Below are 23037 nucleotides of genomic sequence, written 5' to 3'. Positions count from 1 at the left end.
CAAATTGGTCTAAAATGGAGCTTCTGGAAATTTCCCACAAAATTCCAGAGGCGACCAATAACAAAGATCGCCTCGTTGATAGTTGAAAGAAAGGATCTTTATGCAAAGTGGCGTTCGGGCGACAAGGACCTAAAAATTTCCTCGGCATCTATCGAGCATTAATGGAACAGTGTCTTTAGATCTTATAAATAAGTTACCATTTCTAGAGAACTTGTAAAAAAAAGGCTACTTTACAGTCAGGTCACAATGTTGAGGTAAAGTGGAACCCAAATTAAATTACAGGACAGTATGTATGGTACGCTACTTTTTTACTATCTCTTTGGGACCTTTTTAAAAAGCCTGTATAACTTAGGGAATGAATTGAATTAAGTTTCTGCCTTATATACCTAAGTTAAGGTTGTTCATTAAATTTGAGATATTGTCTTAGGGGTTCTTTCACGCAACAAGCTATAAGGTTTTAGTATAACTTTTAATAGCGAATCAGAATAAACGAATTACACCTGCACGCTCTCCCCAACTATACAAAAATTCGATTACTAACTGATTTAATTCGATCACGATAAAAAGTGACGTAAACCTCATTAAATTTACATCTTAAATCAATTCTCAGTTGTTTTGTAATTAAATTTCGGTGGCCAACTTGAGTATGAAGAAAATTTAAACAAATTAGTTGAGGTTTGAAATAACACAAAAGGCATTTATCTAATTATCCCATGAATGTTCAAGTTAATTCCTCAAAACGACTGAATGCTATGCTTAGTAGTTTGCAATTATGGCTTAGACAAAAGCCCAAAAATTATTTCAGTGATTAAACAGTAAAATTTTCATATTAATTAGTAAGTTTCATCGTTATTCATAATAGAATTTATTTACACTACACTATCCTTTTGTTAGAACAAACTATACCTTAAAAATGAAAATATTTGTTGAAACCACATATACTAGCACCCAAAAATGTAATTAATTTCATTAAATTTTCCTACACCGTGAAAAGGAACAACAAATATAAATAAGGCATATAACCTTAAATAACAAAGACGGTGGTACTAATTTACTGGTGCGGTTGCAAATAAAAGGTATGAAATTAAAACCGGAAGGAGGACCTATAGATATACATACATATCCACCTAGATGTAAAGTTTCAATGCCGCATCGAATTTGTATTCCCTAAACGTAACCAAGGAAAGTGAAACCAGAGAGGAAAAGGAGAGAATAGCTAAGCCTTGGCAAACCTAGCACCCATGTACATATGTATGTATATATATACATTTCTAGATATTTATATATACACATACATATATGTATAAACGGATGAAGAGGCTAGAGCTTGGGGGGCCTGGGGCAAAATCTCTTGTTAGTCTTGCAAATGAGCGATGTGTATTTTTCAACAGGCGTGCCCACCACAGACTAACAGACGCATAAGGTACAGTCGTCCGCGCGCATTTTCGTTTTATGACGATCGCAACATTTCGAATAGAAATTAATCTCGGAAAACCCAACCGTCGTCATACGCAAATTTGTTTATATAGAAGTTCATTCGGTGCTGTAACACAACGGCGTAACCCTTTGCCCACTATAACCGAGGTTAAAATGTCACGTGACTTTCAAAAACGAATCGTAGAAAAGGCCCATTGCGGCTACTACAACATCGTTAAGCCTAATTTGAATTTTTACCTCTCCGTGTGACGTAGTCCAGGAGAGGTTCTGTAACGGCCGTGTCTGTGTGTGTGTCTGTCTGTGTGTGTGTCTGTCTGTGTGTCTGTCTGTCTGTCCGTTGTTACACCCACGTGACCGCGTTCGCAGTTTGCGTATCGGAGCAAACGTGTTCGCCATTTCCGAACTGCTTTCACAGTCACGGAAATGGCTCCTCTACTTGAGTTCTCACACCACCATCTTCTGGTCTTTGTCCATCCCACACGGACACCAGTCTGTTCTTACTGGCTTCTAATCACCACCATCTTCTGCTCTTTGTCAATCCCACATTGACACCAGTCTGCACTTACACTGGCTTCTAACACCACCATCCACTGGTCTTCCGTCTATTCCACATAGACACCAATCTGTATCATTGGCTTCTACTCCATTATCATCGTTTGGTTTTAGGATATACGCGGCGATCAGCTAGGGTTACGAGAAACGTCTAGCCTCCCTAAGGTGGGATCGCCACCAAAGGTTTTCGCAATTGCGCTTTTTCCTTACTATTATAATGGAAACGAATCGTATATATACCCCAAATTTGAAAAAAGCGGGCAAGAGGGGTACCCTTAACTTTAAACGTCAATATTAGCAAAGTTTGAGAAGATAATAGGTATAACTTTATTTTAAACGATTTAACTATTATTAATGTTAATTATTGAAGATTAAAATAATTAAAAATAATTATATTTATTTAAATATTAAAGATAAACCTCTGGTGCAAAGAGAGAGATTATCATTGCCTCCTATATCTACCAAGGCCCGTGCATGCGATATATTTCCTTCATTGCCTCTTATATCTATCAAGGCCCGTGCATTGTGATATATTTCATTCATTGCCTCCTATATCTATCAAGGCCCGTGCATTGCGATATATTTTTCAAAACAACAACAAAAATGGGAAACCCCAACTCAGAAACATAATAACGTTTTCATTGGATACTTTAAGTTTATATAATCTTCTTGACACGGAGAGGTAATATTTTGGTTTTCCCAACTTGTTTTAATTTTGGCACGCTTTAACAAGTCAAAATATCACGTGCTTTATGATACGTTGGCACTTCCTTAAGCCTAGTTTGAATTTTGAAGTTTGGGACTGTTTGGATGGCTTTAACAATTCTGAATATCACGTGCCTTATAGAAATATTGATGTTCGTTAAGCCTTGGCGATTGAATTATAAATCTCGCGCGCTTAAATTTCTTAACAAAGATGTTCATCAAATCGTCACGACGATGAACTTCTGATATTGAGTTTATATAAAAGGAATTATACTTAATGTACCTTTACGAGTTGAGAGCTCTTTCTCGGTATGTGCTTTGGTTAAGGCCTTTGGTTTTCATACTACCTACCTTAGATTTTAAAGTCGCTTTATAGTTGGGGGGAGGTAAAATGGAATTAGGCATATTTGAACAACCTCAGAAAAGGGGCCTGTTTACCGAATTAAAACTTATAGAAAGCGAGGTTGCAGGGAGTGGGAGATGTATATAGTTTCACCCCATCCGTCAGGGGAGATGTAAACAAACCTTTTAAAACGAGAAAACTAAATAAACTTTTAAAAGAATAATTTATTTAAATCATATCCCACCCCCGTCAAACCCTTCTCTTTACTAAATTAATTTTCCCAAAATATTCTCCGCTTTCATGCCCTCGCAGACTATAGCAAGCTAGCTCTTCTCAACTTTGTGAGAAAAGAATTTTTCCCCAAAAGGGGTATGCATTCTTGAATGTCTTTAATACCCCCACGAAACCCGAGGAAGATGGGTAGTAGGTAGGTAGTTAAGTATCAATACTAACTTATCAAGTTATCTCCAGAATCAAATATTAGTTAGATTAGATGCTATCTTCAAAAATGGCGTTCGACTGCTTATACAGTGCATGCAAAAATATGTTTAAGCGTTTGGATTATTTTAGCTATGTGCTTTAAATATGCTACAGATTTAAATTATTTATTGTTTACCACAAAATTTTGCTCCCTTTTTATTACTTAATTATTCATAACCAGTATCTTTCTTTGTTTTGACGTCATTTATCTTTTGTAAGAACAATAAGGTGAATTTTGCAAATTACAAATAAACAAATGAATATTTTTCTAGGAAAACTAAAAAACAAAATATCCAAATAAAAATGAAAAAGCAACGCAAAGAAAATTAACCTTTACTAATTTGCCATATAATGGTTCATATTCACGGGGATATTAGGTTAATTCATGTACCCTCACGTGGATTTAAATTCGACAGTTTCAGGGAGAAAGATGATGGGGTCAAACATTTTACATCGGGTGTAATATTCCTTTTATATTTTCTAAAATTTTGACGATCCAAGAGTTTTAATTGAAGCCTTAGGACTTCACCCTAGCTTCTATCTGCAATATATACATAACTGACTGACGCGTATTGTTGGGTCCTTCATGTTTATTTTCTAGAAAGTCGAGGGAAAATTTTAAACCCTAAAACCCCTCTGGTTTCAAAAATGCTTCATGTCACTCGTAAATTATTTAATCAAGAAATTAATTGATTTAAATTTATCCTTTGCTTCAAAAATTCAAAAATTTAAAGATATACCGCGGGTCAGTTTAAAGTATGTTACGAATATTTATATCAAAGACCCGGCCCCTCCCCCTCCCTCCATCCCCAAAATTTTAGTAACTACCAACTAAAATGGAGGAACTGAACTGGCCCAAGGAGAAATAATTTATCTTCAAGTTTTCAGTGAAAACAAATCTAGAAAACTTTACTAATAATATACCCCCAAACCAGAAATACTGTCGTCGATTAATAATTTAAAAATAAGTCAAAATTTAAAACATTCGCGGGCTATATATACATATAGATTTAGAATATTCTAAATTAAAAATTCGGAAAAACTTAACCCAAAGTCATAGTGATTAGCATATAAGGAATCGGATAGAAAACTCTCAAGATCTCTACGGGGTTTTAAGCGTAAATAAACGGTATTTTTCTAGAGATCCAAGCCCCCAAACCCCAAAAATTTTAAAAGAAACCACGCAGAGAAGTGAATATATTAAATAACATCAAGGATTTTCCAAAAATCAATGATCCCAAAGCCCTTTTTCCAACCTTTAGTTCTAATAAAACCTACAAGACATTGCAAGCTCTAAGTTCGAACCAGGCTTTGGGTACAGGGGAGACAATTTAAGCAACTGTGTAACGTCGGTGTCCTGACTCGCCTCGCGGGACAAGTCAGAATTGGCGGCTCGTGAAGTTCTAACATCACGTAGCAGCAACGTGGCGCGAGCGAGTTACCCGCCATATTTGCATACTGACATCGTAAAGAGAATACATCCTAACGTGAACCGCGGTTTCTAGATCAACTAACTGATGCACGATCGCGACAATTCTCGAGAGGTCCGTCGCGTACTAAGTCGTCGTTCAGGTGTTGCTATTTTAGCCCTCCATCAGGCACAATCAGAGACTTACTTTCCCGCCAATTTTGTCGGAATTGAGTTAAAACAAAGACACCCAAGCGTTCCTCTTTACGTGGAGGAATGGGTAGTCAGTGAGTGAATCCCTTAATGCGGGCATTTTTCCCAAAGGCGAATCAAGAAACCATTATCGAGTCTTCAAAAACCGCCTACTTTTTCCAAGAGAGAGAGCTCCCTGGTCTTTGCGTGAAGCCCACGTACTTCTTTTAACCCTATTTTCGTGATTTGCAATATTATATAGCTAAGTTTCTGTTCCTATAACATCATTCAAGGAATCTAATCAAACTTCAACAATCGCATTCTAAAACTATTTGTTTACAGCGAAGGAAAATTATAATTTTTTTTATCAAATGATAGATTTATTAAATTGGTTATCAAAGTTCTCTTTGTGGAAACTAATTAATGGTTGAAGTAATTAACTTAAGACCAAAACAACTTAATCACTGGTCTCTTGATATGTCAATAAATTTTAAAACGCGTATATGTTTGCATTCGCCGCGTTATACATTCAGTGGTCCTAATTTAAACGTGATCAGATATGGCTTTAGCAAGCAATATTAAGCAAACTAATGTACTTAATATTTTGATCACTTATTTACAGAATCAATTTAAAGGGAAATACATTCTGAATAATAAATATTTCTAGAACATATCAGAGAAAACTTAAAACTAGTAAAGTTTAGGTACCCCTTTGTGTTCGTTTTACGGCGCGCGTATTTGTGCAGCGGGTGAAACATCTCTACAGGGGTGCTTCATTATAATGTAAAGACAGTTCACCAAAACGATAAATTTCAATTTCATTAATAAACTATTTCGGAAGCAATTAAGAACACTAAAATATTAACATAACTTGAATACATAATTCAATCAATGACACTATGCAATAGTTAAAAGAAATGGGCAAATTTATAGTAGAAAAAAAATAAAGTCTATATTATTATGAAACGTTTGTTTTTGACATTTCATGGATGGTGACTCGATCTCGCGCTTTATTTTTTGGCGGGAATAAATTGAGGAACACATGGTACCCGGGCGCACGGGCAATACGGTACCCGGGTAGTGTATAGACTCGAGTATAGAAGAAGTATTAAGAGAGAGCTCGGTAAGAGTTTGAATGGGTGGATTAAGCTTATTTGGAAAGCGAGAGTGGGGAACAGTTGAAAAGGCTTATGGCTTCGACCGACAAAAGGAACTGTTTGGTGGACGTTTACACCGAGTGCGCGCTCCGGTACCGCGAAAACCGGGATCCACGCACGCAGCCAGGACCGCGAAATGAGCAGCTGTATTCAAGCGGAAAAATTCTGTACAAATCCTATATACCGTTTCTACGTTTCCCCACCGGACTGTAAAAGGACACCGAGATATTTAGCCATAGTTACATAGGCACCGGCAACCATATTATTGAACTGCCTTCGTTTCAGACGATTAAACCTGGGACCACTAATTCCCTGGGACCACGCGTAAGACCGGCGCATTAGAAAAAGATAGAAAAAATAACTAAAAGCAAATACACGTCGTTCAATTCTACTCTTTAATCCTATCGAAAAATACGGGATCTTAATTCAAGCTGGCACGCGCAACCAATAGCCTACTGTTATCCAATTCCGCTCTATGGGGATAAAAATAGAAACAATACTACTTTTATATTGGGCCATTTATTGAAAGGTAAAACCTATGGGAGATGAACGAAATTTGATCCACTATAACCGGTGGTGGTGGTTTAACAAGTTTTCAGAACGGAAGGATGAGCGGGCCGCGAATCGGAAACGGATATTCCACGGAATCCCGGAGAAGAGTGAATCAAACCCGGGTACGGGAATAAGGCTTCAACATCCGAAGGGAATTGCCCCTATAAGATTGAATACGAAACCGGCGGGGCCTCGGTTTGACGCCTTAAAACTTCCCACGCACCATTCCTTAAAGCTTACGGGATTTAGATACACTTTAAGAGATCAAGGCGTTAAGCATTCCAATGCAGCGGGTCATTAATCAATATCCTTAAATAGATAGATAGAGCTGGTCCAAGTGGTATAAAACCTTACCTCGAGTCACAGGTAGGCGCGTTTCATTTAAATATAACAGGACACGACAATGTTATCAAGTATTTTCTTGGGTTTAGTGGACGTCCCGATGCAGCGTTTTGTGGCGGCCAATCTTGACTGTTGGTAGCGAGAGAACGGATGAAGAAAAGAGAGAGATCGAGGCGGTAGAAGAGAAGATCTTTTTTCCTTCCTTTCCTTTTTCTTTCTTCCTTCCTTACTTCTTTTACGGGAATGGAAACGTTAAGTAGAAGATTGGGTATAAAACCCGAGGGCTAAAAGTCGCCGGGATACATTCGGTATCATACGTCTTTAAAAAGGGTATACGGCGGCGGTGAAGAAAAAAAAAATGGAAAAGAAGCAAGCGAGGTTGGTCGCGCTGGAAAACGTAGCTACGTGTTCGCTTTTGCATGTCTCCGTTCTAGATCGTCTCTTTCCTCTTCCTTATTCGTCCGTTCGCCTCTTTTCTATATATACACATCTCTCATTCGGAGCCGAAGCGATTCCTTGGCTCGAGGCCTGAGTCAATACAATAGCTCATAAACACTCTTCCAATTTCACATTCCCCTCCCCCCGAGGGTGCCCGGCTAAACAGTGACCAAATGCCATTAAGTTATGGTAAGTAAATACGACATTGATTTCTTTTTTTTTTACAGCCAGGGGGAGGGGTGAGGAATGGGGGATACGAATCCGGAGAGATGGAGATGGTGCTTTTAGAGAACGTCTCCGTCTCTCTCGCTCACATCCATTGCCATGGCCGCGGGGCCCTGAGGGTCCCTTCTGTAAACATCACCTCGGCAAAGCTTCGTTCAAAGTCCGCCGACCCCTCAGGTGAAGAAAAGGGGATACCCAGGGCTGGAGGATGAGAAAAGATGTATACCCATCGCGTACTGAAGTAAGAAGACCCCCGTAAGAAAAAAAGAACTGAAAAGAAATAATACACCTAACATTCGTCGACGCCGGATTTAAGGAATAAAGCAAGGTTTTTTTTTCACGATTTCTCTCTTCTTGTCTCTTGGATACTAAACGTCTTGTCAGGCGCGGAAGGATCTAGCTATTGTCCCGAAAAATAGGAGGGGGGTTACGTAAACTAGCCCGCGATTAAAAAAGGATCCAGTAACACCATCTCGGAATGTCAAAAGATAGGAAACCAGACGAAAAAGGAAACATCAAAAGTGGGTTGTCCAAAAGAAACAATCGAATGAATTTGGGGATGAAAGGGGTTAGGCATATGGAGAACACGTGACTAACCAACGGAGATCGAGAGCTTTCTAGAGGCTTACCTGCCAGGAGCACGAGTCGAGTGCCAAGAAGGACATACCGCCGTAGCCCGAATTGCCCTCCGTCGCTCCGGGCTAAGACGAGACGTCTACCGAAACGCCCCAACTTTTTTTCCTGTAGACTTCTTTCTCTTGTTTATTATTTTTTTAACGCGATGACGATAAAAAATACACTTTAGAGCTGGAAGGCAATGTTTCTCGCACTCTTCTTCTCAAATAGCGAAAAATGTTTTGACGTATTTGCAATGGGTGCAGACGATTTGGCCCGCGGAGATCCAGGAGTGGGTCGCGACGCTGGTAAAAAAGGACACAAAACAAGGTCGTCCTTGGTTCAATCGAGGAAAGACTAGAAAGAGAGAGAGATGACCCGGAGGCTTTGGCGAGATTAACTCTGGTGCAGCGCGTGCTTTACTCTCCGACTCTCCAAGCTCTTTTACAGAAGTCGCCGAGAGGGCAGATCTTTCGGATGGCCCGAGGGGTGTACGCTTCTGGATACGGTGGAGTTTCCGAAGTGCCGATCTTCGACGCGGGTCGAAGGGACGAGCATCGCCACCGGATTGTTTTCAAGCAAACGGAGAAGAAAGAAGCGCTAGACTCGGTGACGGATAGCCGGCAGTGTGCACCGTGTAGAGAGGAGTTTAGAGAGTGAGGGGCTTGGTCGACGCACCCCCGCTGCTGGGCAAGTACTTTTCTCTCTTCTCCAAAAAGATTTCTTAGAGAGCTCCGGAGAAGAAGTAGAGTGGGTTATTCGGAGTCGCTTCCTCGAGAGAGACGAAAGAGGAGAAAGAGACAAAGGGGGAAGGCCGCGGGACCCGACCAATTTTCTACTTTCGGAGTGGTCAAAACGAGGACGACTGGCCGCCGGGTGCCCGAGTCGGCGCGGCGCGCGGGCAAAATTTTCTCCACGTGACGGAGGATGGAAAACCGGAGAAAGACGGTATAGTTGATGACGAGATATAGACGCGGGGGAGGATAGGAGGATGCGGAAAAGGAGAACGGTAGCGTCGGCGGGGGGAAAAACGTCGTTGGGGGAAGAGAAAAAGGGCTAGCACTGGCGACGAATACCGCGGATGCTATATTTTAAACTGTCATAGCATTCCCGTTACGTAGAGAAGAGACGCCGGAAGGCGGGTGAAGAGGGAAGCCTTTGGGCGGAGCCCCGGGTGGACTGGAATATGACGACGGCATCACACCGGGTCAATGGGGTCCTCAGTCTCTCGCGTCTCTCTCCTTCCGGGAAGACTACGAGACTCTCAGGTCGCCATAACGGTCCGTCCGAGAGCACCCAGAGTTGACCGTACACGTTTCGATATAGAGGAATTGACCTACAGTTACCCCTAGTTCGAAAGAAATATTACGACACGGCTCAAAATTATACATTAAGAAGCTAGGGAAGATGCTGAGGAAAAACTATCTGGGTTGGATAAGAAGAGGATACAAATTGACGTGGAAAGCTAGAGAGAAAGGGACGGCTTCCATCCGCGGATTGACGTGACTGAGAGGATGCCCAAGTTCTCTTCATTGGTTCCGAAGCCGGAGGAGGGATGTTGGATACGGCGAAAAGGGGCGGGATCACTATGGATGATGACGCGAATAGGAGACTGAGTGAGAGAACGAGGAGACCGAGTTGAGAGAGATCGGAGAAGCAACTACAGGGATGCTGACATCATCCCGAGGAAAGGCCCGAGATGTAACCCAGAATTTCATCTATGGAATCTTCGGAAATGTAACGGAAGAAGAAAATAAAGACGATAGATGTTTCAATGCCCTAATTTTCTTTGCTTTCCAACTTCAGTAATATCTGGAATAATGGGCACTAACCCCTGGAGGTTGGCAACGTGCTGCACACCTAAGCTTTGCGGGGAAATCAACCTTCAAAATTGGACGACGTCTGGTGATTTATCTTTAAAAATATTTTTCTCAATAAAATTTCCTTATTTAAACCAATTGTCATTCCATTTAATTTTTTTCTCCGATATATTTTATCTTCCTAACTTAAGGCAATTCGTAGAAAGCGCTCATGGATATGAAGTCGACACAGGGTTTCATTAATAGACAGAAATAATAATAAAGAAAGGGTATTTTAAAAATTCATGTAAGAAATTAATAATTTCACTCGTGTGCGCGGGCTAAACGCAACTTTTTAAAAAATTACGCGTTTACAAATTCCTTAATATCATTTTTAAGTCCTTCCTTCTTAAGGAAGGAATATAGCTGGGGATTAATTTTAAAAAGGCCCTCGAGTAAACGTAGTAAACTGTTAAATTATTCGCGGACGCCGAGCAAAAAGGAGTTTATTTATTAAGCGCAAAAACGGGCTCTACTAAGCGAAATAACACGAGCAGTTTTTAAAGTAATCCGAGTCCCTTCAGGCTCATTAAATGTTCTTTAAAATTTTCATTGGGAAACATATATATTTAGCAAAAACTAAAGTTAACTCTCTCTCTCTTTAGCCCCGAGTGTATTTTTTGAAAAAGGAGCAAAATCGGCTAAAAGCGCAAGAAATAAAGATGCGGAGCTAGAGCAAGAGATGCGTAGGAATGAATGGCTAGATCTTACGTAGCTGGAGCCACGAATGAGGCTGAACTATTCCGAGAAAGTAGAAACAGTTGATACGACTGTTTTCATTCTAGGCAAAGAGAGCGAAAAAGAGAGCGAGAGCGAGCACCGAGTTATGTCAACAAGATCGTTTTCTCTAAGAAGCCTGGGGCATTCCGTAGGGTCCGATTGCGTCAGACGTGGAGAAACGACGAACGCGTGTACTTACAATTTACTCAATTCCCCCCACGAATGTTGTACTATTTCTATTTAAAAAATAATATATATAGCCTCATCGAAATGTAGAACTTTGTTTTTGTAATCAAAGGTTAAATTATTACCTTGAAGGTACTTTGATGAAAAATTAAGATATAATCTTGTCAACGCGGAATATCTATGTTCAAAATCAAAAGAAGTGGGAACTGAGTCAGAGTTTTTATCGCTATGGACAAATGTTTGATAACAAGAACGTATTCGTGTAATGTATGGTGTTAATTCATGGGAAGAAAATTTCCTATCCAACATTAGGAAAACTTAATTTTTTCCATCGTCAAAAAATTAAATACAACTGTCTCGAGCATTTATCATAGTAAAAGATAGAAACAAAGATTAACCACTTAGACCTTCATGCAGAAAAACCCGCAGAAACCATGCATTTCAAGCAATTTCGATATGGTTTTTCTAATCTGAAATAATCCTCATTTCAAAAAACCTTCCGAGCATTTTGACTCTACACGACCAGGCACTTATTTTTTTCATCATCCTTAACCACACACACAAGACCATTCTCCCCTCTGTCGCGCCCCTCAAATAGCTCAATTACTTTCGCTTGGTGACACTCGAAGAGATTCTGGTCGAAACGCACAATGATGACCGGCCAGGACCCTAGTTTTGGGTTCGAACCATGCATCGAGAGTTGGGGGGTTACTTGACAAACTAAGGGCTCAAACACTTCTTTTTTGGCGCCTTACCCAAAATTTTTCAACGAGGTGTAGGTTTTACGAAATACAATGCCCGTCCCGTACGCGTCTTTGTTAAAGGGCGCCTTAGTGTTAGGCCTAACTCGGGGTGCAAACCATGAGAGGGATATCACGCCTAGTCGGTTTTTGATAGCGGTGGTGGTATACAGGGGTTTCTTTCAAATTTTATAATATGTCTGTGTACAAAAAAGAGAAGTGTAGGGAAGTCTACCAACCAAGTTCCTCCTGGTTTTTTTGGGCGCGAACAGAACAGAGGTGACGAAGATCCTGACATTGTCGACTTTCTTTTGATATCGTTACTGGATTTGGGTTGGGGAATACCTTCAGCGCGAAACTTTTACTTAAAAAGGGCATATTGTACAACGAGGTATTGTCAAACCGCTAATAGACGAGTGGGTAAGATCGATGAAGGTTAGGAACACAGGTCAAAGGTCAGATATATATTTCATGGGCAGAAAATAACCGCAGAAAATATTTCTTAGTACCAAAGACTCAAAAACTATTGAGGGAATGCTTTTATAGCACCTTTAAGCTTATAAAACTGCAGAATAAACTTCATTTCCAAAAAGTAACTTGACTGCCAGAAGGTTCTATATGACTATATAAATGAACAAAAATAAATTCGGGATAAGTAAACTAATTTTCCCATTCCTATTACGAAACATTCTGAAGGTTTTCACTCTTCATCCTGATCCTAACACCTCGTAACGAAATAAAAATCGATCAAAGAAAAAGAAAGATAATTTATGCTTATAAATAATCGGTTTTTTGTGCCATCTTATATCCCAATTTCTTAGCGATATAGGCAAAATATCTCTCTTAATAAAGTACAAAGAAATATACGGTTTCGAACTAAGATATACCGAAATATATTTAACTGCAGAGAAAATGCTAGCAAGTTGGGGGGGGAGAAAAGGGGGAAGGGGCATGAGGCATTTGCCCACCCTGCATATCCATCATCGAAGTCTAAGGACTAGTACATACCCGAAAAACTCTATTATCCTCTTCTTTCTTAACAACAATTCAGTTCTCTCTCTTCACTCCCCCCGTCATTTCATCCCCCTATTGAATTTACTCGTTCCCTAGCGCCCATAAGAACATTTCTCGCTGGCTCTTTTTTAGGCGCGATCTAGTCTGTAGTTGTGTTTTTTATATCCACACACTCAACGTTGCATCCACTGAGAAAAAAGGAAAACCAAGATGAGGAAGAGGATGGAGTTACGTCCCAGCATCATTTTCTCTCCTTCCCATCCCAGGATGCCTCGCGGCTTCTCATTTCCCCCACTTTGGCTGTATATAGCTGAGCTATGGAACGCGAGTTCGTTCGAGCCGCAAAAGAAGCATTTACTCCACTTACAGACACTGTTCCTCTCCCCCCCTCTCTCCCTAACGTTTTTGAACCCCCCCCTCCCATGTTATATACTTTAACCAAACTATACCAGGTATTTGTAGATGAAAAGTGTATCAAACTAAAGCTATAATGACTTTTCAGCTGTTATAGAAACTCCCCCGCGTTTATCCCATGTTATTTTACAATCTTTCTAAACTGCCCCGCGTTTATCCCATGTTATTTTACCGTCGTTTCATACGCATAGTTACCTAATAATTAGAAAATAATGCGCATGTAACGGAAATACTCAAAGCTTTTAATGCGTTCAATGTTAATTTATATTAACTATACCCTGACTACAAAACTGCCTTACTTCCGGTAAGGGGTGGGAGGTATAATAAACACTCAGAACTTCAATTTCATCCACTTCGGGTGGATATGTGGTTGGGTTGCCTTGGCAGTAATGGTCCGTATTCTTCTGGCTTATTTCTTACATAACACCTTCCCTTCTCTCACTCAGTACTCCATGCACAGTCCCGTATACCCCTATCCTAAAAGTTTTTGCGGACTTCTTTTTATGTCTTGGGTGTTCTTGCAATGTTGGGAATATATATAGCGTTATCGGTAACGTCCTTAGCACCATCCCCTCCCACCCCCCCTTATTTTTTTACGTAACGTAACAATGCAAGGTGTGAGTTCAATGTGGTGAAAGCCACCCCTTCATTTTCTTATCAAGGTTCTGTAGAGAAGTTGATGGAACCAGAAATATACTCTGAAGTTTTGATAAATACAAACATTGTTTTAATTTGCCTAACAGATCACGTTGCTAGGCAACCCTCGTGACACTACCAACTAAGTAAATATAACAAAAGTTTAAAAAATATCCGAGAGAATAGTTGCTGATGGGTATCCTAATGAAGAAGGAGTTTGAAAACTTCGCGCGAATTTCTTATAGTTGATGAAGGGTATCTGCACCGAACGCGTTGCACATCCGTGATGAAAGATGAGAAAAGTTGTTCCCTGTTTTCTAGAGCTGATAAATATATGGCAGGACCTCTAGTTCGTTCACGGGACGAACCGGAATGAAACCGTTAACTAAAAGGGCTAACTCATCATTAGATAAACACGGTTCTCGTGAATTCAATTTACCTCCATGGACGGAGAATGTTGTAGGCGGCAATGATCTACCTCTTTCGAGGGTGGTGGTATGGTACTAGCTAGAAGATTGTTTTCCCCCGCGGGTCAACCGCCCTTTACCAAATGTTCTCGCCCTGGAATAAAAAAAAGGCCCCTGGTCGAGGCGATAGGGGCATTTTGTTCGGGCGCTTCCCGTCTTTAACCGTTCCGTTTTTTGGCTTAAATCGTGAGGGGCCATTAAGGGATGCCTAGAGCTAGAATACTTTTTTTTCTTTCTCTCTCTTATACTCAAGACTACATTTTCCCGGGAGACGCATGCACCCACACCTTATCGGGTTCATTTCGCACCCAAGTCCTCTTCCCCCCCTCCAATACCCAAAAACTACCGCTTCCAGTTTTGCTCCATACACTCATCGTTCCTAAAGCGTTTAGACCTAAGGGTATACACAGCAACCTTCCGCAACATGTAGTAAGTACACCGTTTGTATTCTTTGGAGTTACGTAACCTAGGGAGTTGAAAGCATCCAGGCTAGGTAGGACTTCACAGTTTCAAAGTACGTAATGATGGCGAAAGGGAACTAAGCATTCGGTACTTAATTTATCCAAGGTTATGGTGTATCTTTAGTTTTGGTCTCATACCTATAAGTATATATAGGGGGGAGTCCGTTTAGGTAGAATAGCTCCGGAAGCCACGATCTTTATGGACTGAGGGCTGAATTTTTGACTCCCACTTTTTTTAATATAACCGTTGGTAAGGGAGAATTGTCGTTTATGTAAGGTTGGACTCGTTAATCACAGCCTATCGTAAAAATTCCCTTTTTTTTCTTCTCCTAGAGAGTCTTAACGATGATGGTTCTTACCGAAGAGATCTCAGAGTAAAGTCGTTTTTCTTCGTACCAAAGTTAAGATTACTTTCTTTTTGTCAAGTTTACTTTCTTTAAAAATAGTTATGGATGAAAGCGTTAAAAAATAAAGTTCTCGGTAATTGGTTTTTGTTGCCTGTAAGTAAGCTTCTCCGATGTACACTATAAGAGCAGTTAAAAGATCCATAACCCCGACTTCATTCGAAATGTCATAAATACCAAAATATTTCGCTTAAACATAATATTTTCCTTTCGTTATATCAATAGAGTCTATGATCGCGAATACCAATTTTCGGTTTTTCTAAAAATCCTCCCCATCAATTTCGTAAAAAATATCTTTGGTCACGCCACTTGTTATCCGCTACCGCGACGGGTATGCGTCGTAGGTACTGTCCTAAATAGTCGGCTAAGTAGGCCTATATGGTAGTCGTAGGGAGTGAGAATTGAATAGGGGGAACCACAAGCCAGAGTCCTATTCAGGGTGACACGAACAATTGCTTCCGCTTGGGTGACTCTATTGTAACCATCCTTCTCTCCCATCCAAAACTTTGCCAGTATCTTCATCCTTATACCGTTGGGGTAAAATGGTAGAACGTAAAGCAAAATGGAATAACGCCGTGAAGTTTTAACAATGCCTTCCCAGAATCCATTATTACGGGATTTCTTTTTTTCATATAAATATACACCCTGAAAACGATTTTTATACCGTTTCACCCTCTTACCCATTTTCAGCAACAGATAACCGATCTTTGGGTGGTAAGAGAGAGAGATAAAAAAATTAATCTTCCAAGCTCTTTTTACAATAACTAGGCTGATATATTTGTAAAGGATGGTCGTTCATGGTATCAAAAAATATTAAACTATCTCATAAGGTTGCCTTCTGAATTTGCTTCACATTCAAAAGAATTATATACGAATTATGTGTCGACTACCAAAACCCAAAATTAAGTTTCTTCAAAAATTATATTTTAATCAATTATAAAACATCGACGACGTACTTAACTCCCTTGAGTTTCACTTTCTACGTAAACTCCGAAGTTAGACAGCGAAAACAACCCAAACAACATCGTCTCAGTCTTCTATGTATCTAACCCCATTTCGGAGAGTTTCCCATGCAGGTAAAAGGAATGGACTCCCTTCCCCCCAATAACAGGTAGTCAAGTAAACAGGCGTATCGACGCTAAGATACAGAGAAGATCCGCGGTAATTACTTCCAGAGAAAAGATCTTTTCCCCATCCTCTCAGCATCACCTACATCCTATCCCTATATATAGATACACAGCGCTTAAAAGGCAAGAGATAGTGGTGGAAGGAGACTGGGTAGAGAAAAGGTTTCAAAGTCTTTTCTTTTCAAGTTGTTCTAACTAACAAACAAGACGTAAAAGAGTAAGGAAGAGGAGACGTGTATAGCGGGGATGGAGATTGTCGAAAGGAAGTGAAGAGAAGATGAGGAGCGAGCGGGGATGCTGGGGATGAGAGAGATGTCGCCCGGGGATCATTGGAGAAAGGCTAAAAGCTTATCTCGCCGCCACACGCACCAACGAAACGCAAAAAGATCGCCACTATACGAGCAACTATATCTTACTATAGGTTACGTAAAAAACAAACTTCTTATTAAAGTACCACCGAGGATCTTAGCCCCTATATATATCCAGCGAGTTAAGAAGAGAAAGAGAGATAACCCTGATGGTGACAAGAAACTTGTCGATATTGTACCGTGCTGTCTATGACATTGAGGGTTAGAAAGGAGATCGCCAAATGGACGGTGAAACGAAGCACTTATCTCTCTCTAATGAGAATACAAGGAAATTGGTACCAGCTGCAGCGAGTTGCATTCTGTTGAGTTTAAGACATTATGCAGAAAATAAACCTACGCTGCGACAACAGACAGTCCTCAAGTTGATCTAATTATTACAATTCAAGAATTTGACCGTGCACGAACAGGCAAGGCTACGTCTGTGACTGAACCCCTTTCACCGTCTCTTTAAAGGAAGATCTTAAAGAAGATGGGGTGACGTTGGAGCAATAAGAGTATACGGAAGATGAGGGGGTGCGGAGAACTGAGCGTTCCTTTTACAGGTAATCTGGAAAAGTCTTCTCGAGACCGGGGAAGGAATCAGCTCGGGGCCATCAGCTGTCCAACAAATTGTCACCAACAAGGCTTAGCCCTCCCTCCCCGAACAAGGCCTTTCGCTTCATAATAGGAGCTAGCCAAGAGAGAAAGAGAGTGGGGAGAGGAGAGAAACGTAGCGTATAATAGACGTCGGCGACGTGCTCGTTGCTGCGTTTGGCAGCGCCAATATTCTGCCTTCCAGCCAGAACTCTCATCGTTCCTCCATCCTCCACCAACACACCTCTCTCCATCAAACCATCTCTCCCCATCTCCCGACAAACCTTTATCCACGGCAGCATCCAGTGTCGGCTCGCTAATTGCGCCCCGCGCTCCGGAGATTTTGGGATGTCTTCGTCTTCATACTCGCTCTCGCGCTTCTCCTCCCGCCTTACACTCCATCACTCTGTAGTTTACCTCCCCGCGTACAACAAAATTTATCTCCTCCTCTTCTCTCCTCTTGATCTTCTCTCCTCTCTCTCTAGCGCTTTAATTCGCTATCCATCCTCCTCTCTCAATCCCTACTATTCCCACCCCCCACTCTTCTCTCCGCTTCCATTTCGCCTTCGAATAGCGCACCTGAATGAACGGTAATTATTTCATACAATGCCGGCGGCTCCAAAATTTAACCTATAGGAACCAGAAAATGGAAGTTGCGTTTATAACGTTCGGGGGAAGAGAGGGGGGGCACCCGGACTGAAAGGGGTTTTCACGACGCGGCCTACCTTGAAACGAGACTCGTTCGGACTTAAACTGGACTTTCTTCATAAAACAAGCAACCCTCCAGTGATGTGTCGCGTTATGCAATACGTAATAACATTGCGTAAAATATTTACGAAGTTAGCCTGCTGTTTTATAATAGAAATATATCTGGGTCAAGGTGGTAACGTTCCAATTGGAAACTTCATCATTGAAGATGTTAGACAAACACTAACTTCATAAACTCGAATTCACTCGGATGTTTTTATCAGTGTCATTTCGCCGTCTTAACTTAACGCGCAATTATAAAAGAAACGAAAACTAAAACTATAGAGAAACTTCTAGAGTAGAAATGCGACCGTAACTTTCCAGTGGTGTATGTTATAGGAATAGAAAGCCAAGCAGCCAACCTGGGATGAAATTGCAAGAAGGTAAGAGCGCGTGCTGTACTGCCAGAAAGGTATGGTACGTGGGGTAGAAGGTGAATCAAGGATGGGCGGGAGATTGGGTCGGAACAAAATACCGGGAAGTTTGAGAGCAAGGTACGGAGAATAGAGAGAGAAGGTATATGGAAGAAGGTTTTGGCGGGATGGGATAGGATAGGATGGCGCGCGGGTCGGCCGGGACACGAGCCGGGAGTTGGCGTTTGTCAGTGGCGTTGTCAGCACGATTCCGGCCCGAGGCGACGCCCAAGGGCAAGGGAGCGCTAACAACTTTGTTCGACTTCTATTAACGGGCAAAGCATGGATCGGTGAGGCCGTGAATGCGTTTAATTGTCTCCAGAATAGTCTACTGTACCTCAAAATAACTGACAATAATCAAAGCTCTCGCTTTCGTACGCAAGGAAACCTCTAGAATGATAATCACACGCGATAAACAACATTTAATTACAATATTCATGTGAGAATTGAAAACATTCGAGACGCGTGCCTCGTGCAACGGCCCTTTCGCTCTTTGCAAAAATCATCGAACGACGCGAGACTCTAAACTATATCGGAAAAGGTCCCTCTTCCAAAGGATGAGAAAGAGGGGAAAAAAGATGAGGTTGGAGAGAGAGAGCGAGCGAGAAAAGATAAAAAATATTATACTTTGCTAGAGAATCTCTCATCCAGAATCAAGCGAGTACGAATATTATCGTCCCCTTTAAAGAAAGAGAGGCCGCCTTCTTCCTTTCGTTCGTTTAATGGTTCTAAGAATAAGCTGTCAAATTAGGATTGTCAAAAAAGAGACTCGCGATGTTCCTTTCTTACTGAAATTCCTATTAAAGTCACGTGTCTAGTTATTACCATTCATTAATGGAAGGCTTCAGATAAAAATAGGCCATAAGAAATTGAGCGCCTGTAGAAATGTTTCACCAGCTGCACACCGGTGCTCAGGGTGAAGCAAACTTAAAGGGGCTATGTTAAATAGTATAACCAAGAAATTGCAAGAACATTCAAAGTTTCTATAGTTCAATTGGGAAAGATAAGCCAAGGCAAACGCTATTTAAATATATTGATTATTTAAATCGCTTCAATAACCCTTTCCTCACATAAAAACCTAATCTTATAATATACCAATGGGTACCTCAGGTGGAATATACTTTAAAACAATTTCTACCCAATCAGAGGCACCACAAACTCTTAGAATAATCCAAGGAACAATTGAAAATAGGTCTCAACAGAACATTACCGTAACTTAACTCAACTTTTTCTCCCCTCTAATAAAAAATTCTACACTTTCTATTTTATACATGGTAGGCTGGGGCTTTGTACAAAATACTTTCGGAGAAGATGATAGGGAGGGAGAGAGAGAGAGAGGCACTTACTAAAGGGGAACGCGGTGTAGTGAAGGAAAAATCATTTGCATATCTGTTGCTTCCCTAAAAAGCTTGTTATAATCTAAACCACCGACGCGATAGAGAGTGAGAGAGAGCTCTTGCTCCATCCGCTAATTTCATATCAAGAGCTGAATCACGAGATATTTTTTCTTTTGCGGTTCCCGAGTAATCACGGCTATTTTCACTCCCCGCATTTGCACCACCAGAACTCAATTACGCTTCACTCCTAGCTTTTTCAGAACACCCCTAGTTTTCTACTAATGATTAATATTATACAGAGTTTTAGATTTTAGAGCCTTGCATGGAAAACTTAACTCCACTCCCCTCCCCAACTGAATTTTAAACACTAAAAAAATATAAACCTTACCGCGTTCATTTTAAATTTAATTTTTTCCTTCAAAATAAATTGTCTCAGTCTAACCTAGCTTTCATGAATGAAAAGGAGTACTTAATATTCAAGATAGTAATTATCAGAGTTTAATTAGTATTTAATTTCAACTGTAAATTAATTAACATCACTACTAGCAAAGAGAAATATATAAAAAAAGAAAGTAAGGCGCTGGATGTGAATGTAAGCTTTCCATTTCTCGCATACTTTATGGTAGAATTGTTAAAAAATATTTTTTTAAAAAAAGAAAGAAAACGTTAAAAGCTATAAACAGTTGCATTATGGTATATTGTTTATATTAAAGCAAGGCGTAGTCTAAACGAAGTCGGAATCCGAATGCTCCCATTCAAAAAAAATGGGACTTAAAATATATACGTTTCTAAAACGTACTTCAAAAATTTATAGAAAGTAAACACTGGGAACTTTTTATATATTCCATATTATTTTCAGTTCTTTTCCAAACGAAATGGAAAATTGAGCTCGCTCTAGGAAGAGTGGTAAAAACTCTCGCGCGTCTAACAGCTGCCATTTCGAGCTAGCTAAGTTTTTTATACGTAGAATAGTATAAAAATCTGTTCCGTCAACTAGCTATCATGGATTGGAGAAACTAAGCGGGGGATTGTCGATTACAAAAGACCGACATCAGACGTCAGGGATCGGGATGGAGAGATGGAAAATATACTGGAAGAAGAGGATGCTAGTGCATGCTGGAAGAGAGAGAGAGAGAGAGAGAGAGAGAGAGAGAGAGAGAGAGAGAGAGAGAGAGAGAGAGAGAGAGAGAGAGAGAGAGAGAGAGAGAGAGAGAGTAAAAACGTTTTCCGAGCCGTACCAAAAAAGTAAAGCGGCGTTTTTGTGATCATACACTACTGTCAATAAACAGAGAGCTCGCGTTTTTTGGTCCCTAGTGAGAGAAGGAATCTCTCTCTTTCCTCTTGCTCCTCCCCCTCCTCTTTCCAGCATCCATCCGCATCCAGAAAAATTGTATATATAGTTGGGAAGAAAATCGTACAGCGGAACTAAACGCCGCACCGTGGTTATACTCTAAAATGGTGATTTTTACGGTCGCCTTGCGGTGCATATCCGTATCATTGGCAAAAGGGATTCCCCGCAAAATGAGATGTTTATATTGCATAATTTGATACGGTCTCCAATTCATACTCTTGTACCGGCAAAAAGGGAGGGGGTGGATGTTTTAAGCACCAGATTGAGGAAAACCCAGCGGACCCTTTTGCGGAGAGTAAAAATCCACGTTGGGCACATGTCACCAAAGCGACTTGGTTAATTATGACGTGTACAGAATAAGATAATTAACGACAATGTATACACCCCCATAAATTACCGAAAATTAAAATTAAACCAAAATATTATTAGTCTTTAACCGTACACTTTAAGTCAGCTTGCATTTCACTAGGTATACAGTATATAAGCAAAGCTATGTCAGAAACTATATCCCCCTAACCCGCAAAATGGCCTCTTACGGTACCACAACGTATTTGACAAGGTCAAGACCAATTTGGAATATACAAACAAGAGAAGGTAGGGCCGTCCGCATCGCCAACGGACCTCGATCGGCACGCGTCCAGGTCCCCTCTTCAAGGGTCAACGAGGCAAGGGATCAAAACCTTCTCACTTCCCACCAATCTACACGGATACGAGGGCTGAGTCAGACACGTGACCGGGACCTCTTCAGACGCGCCTTTTGCTTATACTATATAGGTAAGGCGCGAAAACACGACGAGAGCAAAAGCGGGAGGGGACAGAGTTGATACACTCTCGATACACCCAATAAATCTCTTCACTTCTCCAGCGGAGGAGCTATATAGGAAATCGAAGTCACTGCATATACAGAATTATGAATCAAGTAAGGGATTAAACTTACGTCATTCATTTGGGATCTACTAAACCTATGGGAAATAGTAACTAATAATAAAATAGTCAAGTTGGTTTTAACTCAAGAGTGGAATTTAGTCTTGAATTTGAAGGGTGGGCACTGGGCATATTGGTAATCTCCGTGTGAAAGGGATTTCAATAGCTCTTCAAAACTAAGACCTAACAAACATATTCTTTTAATTGGTTTAAAAGGCACCATGGAATCTGTTTGTTAGCCGGCATCAGTTAATATATCGAAGAAAAGTTAATGTTTTACAGAAAGACCTCACCAACAATTGGTCTAAATTAGCCAGAACTTAGGTATGAAGCTTGGGGTGGTGCTACTCAAAACGAAAATACCGGAAGAAGGGATCTCAATGAACTTTCGATTTTGCAGAAGAGGAAGAATGAAGAGATTCATGTGAGTATTATATTTTTTTCATTTTGCCTTTTCTAGAGCTTCAACCACACCATGTTAGTGTTTGCTCGACGAAGGCTAGAAACGAGAGGCCTTAGAATAGTGAAGGAAGGACTGATTGTGCATAGTATATGGTCGGAGGAACGTTAAGCCCAGGCTAAAAGGGGAGCGTCTCTCTCTGAGACACGCGGCTACGAGTGTTTATGTTGGGGAGACTTCGAGTGGATAATGGCGGAAGCTAAGACCGTGGGACTTTTAGGCTCATGACGTACGCTACAGTTTTTTAATACTGGACAAAATCTTCCTCTATACTTTTCCGCTTCTGCGAACCAAGCCCCGGTGATGGAATCAAGCCGACAAGGGGTGGAAAAAAAGAGGCACATTGCTCTTTTAATACTCGTACAAACCCACATACTCGACTTATAAAGG

At 40.7% G+C, this 23037-nt stretch overlaps 1 protein-coding gene and 1 long non-coding RNA gene across 2 annotated transcripts in view; both read left to right on the top strand.

Annotated features, from left to right (window-relative positions):
- The window catches only part of LOC149717981 (uncharacterized), a 57315-nt gene that overhangs the window by 11764 nt on the left and 22514 nt on the right, over nt 1-23037 (top strand). The gene's annotated exons all lie outside the window — the stretch shown is intronic.
- On the top strand, nt 7550-11348 carry LOC149717982 (uncharacterized). Its single transcript, XR_016368303.1, has 2 exons — nt 7550-10183; nt 10253-11348. It is a non-coding gene; the product is annotated as an uncharacterized LOC149717982 (long non-coding RNA).

This window comes from Phalangium opilio, unplaced genomic scaffold (genome assembly GCF_054372755.1).
Source record: "Phalangium opilio isolate 3A_F unplaced genomic scaffold, DU_Popi_V2 ptg000003l_1, whole genome shotgun sequence".
Classification (NCBI taxonomy): Eukaryota; Metazoa; Arthropoda; class Arachnida; order Opiliones; family Phalangiidae; genus Phalangium; species Phalangium opilio.
Note: the sequence above shows the minus strand (reverse complement) of the source record. Positions and strands in the feature narration are given on the sequence as shown.